This window comes from Ostrea edulis, chromosome 4 (genome assembly GCF_947568905.1).
Source record: "Ostrea edulis chromosome 4, xbOstEdul1.1, whole genome shotgun sequence".
NCBI classification, from domain to species: Eukaryota; Metazoa; Mollusca; class Bivalvia; order Ostreida; family Ostreidae; genus Ostrea; species Ostrea edulis.
This window is the reverse complement of record NC_079167.1, coordinates 31742796-31745769: the sequence shown is the minus strand read 5'-3', so window position 1 is coordinate 31745769 and position 2974 is coordinate 31742796. Positions and strand designations below refer to the sequence as shown.

Below are 2974 nucleotides of genomic sequence, written 5' to 3'. Positions count from 1 at the left end.
TGAGGTTTTACCGATATCCTCGAGATACTCCCTAGATTTATTTCCCTCGCCAACTCACATACATTTGTATTTTAATCAAATGCATTTTTCTATAAAATGGTTGTAGTAATTCCTTTCTTTCAAAGATAGCATTTAAATGCAGGAATTTGATAGCAATTAGAGTATTCCATGCTTGTTTACTTAGTCTGTTATTGTAATCCGGAAGTGACATGCCCTACAAATGACGTTCAACGCGCGATAAAAGTCAAGTGGATCCGTATCTCGAAAGTCCCGTATTCAGGGAGAGCAAATTTATGTGCCCCCACTCCTCCTGCTAAAAAGCCTTTTCGCTCGGCATTTAGTAGTCACAGTTCACAGGTCTTTCGGATATGTCCTTAAAACGGAGGTCCCGTGTCGCGGCAGGTGTTGGCACGTTAAAGAACCCTCACTGCTATGGCTGTACGCGCTAGGCATGGGTCTAAATCTGTGGGACTTCATCTACAACTGGTGACGTCTCAATATTAGTGAACAATTCTCGACAGGACGTAAATCAAACAACCAATCAACTTCTGTAACAAAAAGAGGAAAGAATTTGATGACTTTTACTTCTATTTATTTTCAACAGAAATGCGCGGGGGAAGTTATTTTCATGTCAATGTACTGTCACTGAAGAATAGCCAAAATAAAGTACATTAATTTTTAAAGAGATTCCCACCTGAGATTTGGAGTAGTGTCAATTTGTTAGGCAATAAAAATTTGTAAAATTTAACATATTTGTCAAGGTCTTTGTTTAAAAAAGAAAAGGGGGGGGGGATTCAGTTGCTATTTGAACTGTAGTTTGTTATTATACTTATGACCTTTGAACTATGAATTTAATTATTCCTAAGGTTTGTTTTAAATTATTTTATGTTATTAGGGAAATTATACCATTACATTAGGCACTAATTGATAATATATAAATATTGCATGTAGTTGAGGGCAACATTGAAATTTTCACCCCGAGAAAACAATGGTTTCTCAAGGGGTGAAAATTTACCATGTTACCCTCAACTGCATGCAATATTTGTTTTATTATATTGAAGTTTATATAAACAACAAAGCAGAAAGACATACTTCAGTAATGTTGTTGTAAACAAAACAAAAAAGAAAATTAAAGTAAACATGGCGATAATTATGATTGATTAATAAGATTGTGAACTCCGTAATAATCAACAAATCACAGGGATACAGATCGCAGTGTGCTATTATTTTTAAATCTATGTTTTCAATATTTTAAAGATGTAACAAGAAAAAGTAGAAATGGCGAAAGCAATTCAAAGTAAACAAGTTTAAAATGGTAAATTCCTTTCATAATTCAACAAATCACATTTCACTTTTGGGGATCAAAATTAAAGTTCACAACACAGTTATTCATTGTTGGGTAATCATGAAACATTGAAAATAGAATCTAATTCTTCAGGCGTTATTTCAGTAAACTCGTTTTCCTTAAGACTTGTTCCTACAATACCGGTAGCTGTGGAGACAGTATTGACATCAGAATTTGAGCGTGATTTACTTCCAAGTATTCCACCAAGGCATTCAGACATTTCTCTCTTTTTAGTATCATTTAGGCGACAAGCATAACTACGAATGTAAGCCTCATTTTTGTGACCAGAGGCACGCATGACGTGCCTTGCTTCCACGTCTGCTTTGTCTAATGCTGTGATGACGGTGACCCAAATTGAGTGATAGGTATAAATCCGTGATAACTTTCCAAGTTAGAAATTTCAGGCATCATGTTGGAAAGAATGTTTTTCGCCAAAGGAGATTTACAATACCAAACAGAACTGTTTTCGTCAAATGAAGTCAAGGGTCGCTGCCAAAGTGCATCAATTTCAGGATGTAGTTTATTCAGATACCGCCGTAAAATGGCTGAAATATTGCCAAAACTCAAATCAATCAATTTATTCAGATATTTCTTGAAAGAAATAACTGGACATTTCCTGGCTGGGAATACATCCTCGCCTCTCCAACTGTCTCATCCGGTGCCCTAGACCTAAAAAGATATAGGGATAGTGAAAATATATAATAAAGTTGAATAAAACACCCAATTCCTTTTCCCAGAGAGAGAGAGAGAGGAAGGCCCAGAGATAGAAATTCTAACCTGTGGTTTTTATCAGCTTCATATATGGCTTGGGACACAAATTCTCGTCCACAAGCATCTATGTCAGTTGCGAAAGTACTTTTTGTCATATTCCTTAAGTTCTCACGGCCTCTGCGTCATAAATAAAACATCAAGTCAAACCACACGTTGTTTTGAAAATCACAGGGTGTTTCAGTATTAAAAAATGTGTTATTGGGCTGGTAAGGTTGTTTCAAATCCTCCGAGGAAATTTCTGACTTGTGCTCAACGGAACTAAATCCCCTTTTCTTCATGTCAGTTAGGGTTGCTTTAAACACATTCGATTCACTGAATTCCGGGTCAGTTAAAACATGAATCCTTTATGAATTTGGCAAGTCCGTTAACGGCAAACTGACAACTCAACTGTATGACAAACAGGATGATTTCAGCTTCTCCACTGTCAACTTCCCATATTTATGTAGCAATATTCCATTATCACCTGCATATGGTGTTTATATCTCTCAACTGATTCGATACGCAAGAGCTTGTTCTGCGTATAGTCAGTTTTTAAATCGCGGCAAGCTACTGACAAACAAGTTGATGCTTATGGGGTTTCGACAGTATCGATTGAAGTCAGCATTTCGCAAATTCTATGGTCGTTATAACGATCTATTCTAGTTCGTCAATACAACCTTTCGTTGGGTCAAATGCTGTCTGACGTGTTTCATACCGATTGTTAAACCGTTCTTGGCACACTGATTTTGACTACGGATAACTCCATTTACCTAATCAGGATATAGGGATCACGGCGGGTGTGACCGGTCGACAGGGGATGCTTACTCCTCCTATGCACCTGATCCCACCTCTGGTGTGTCCAGGGGTCCGTGTTTGCCC

At 37.3% G+C, this 2974-nt stretch overlaps 1 pseudogene; it reads right to left on the bottom strand.

Moving 5' to 3' along the window:
- Positions 1–1403: 1403 nt before the first annotated feature.
- LOC125668958 (uncharacterized) lies at positions 1404–2211 on the bottom strand (annotated as a pseudogene).
- Between the last annotated feature and the right edge of the window lie 763 nt (positions 2212–2974).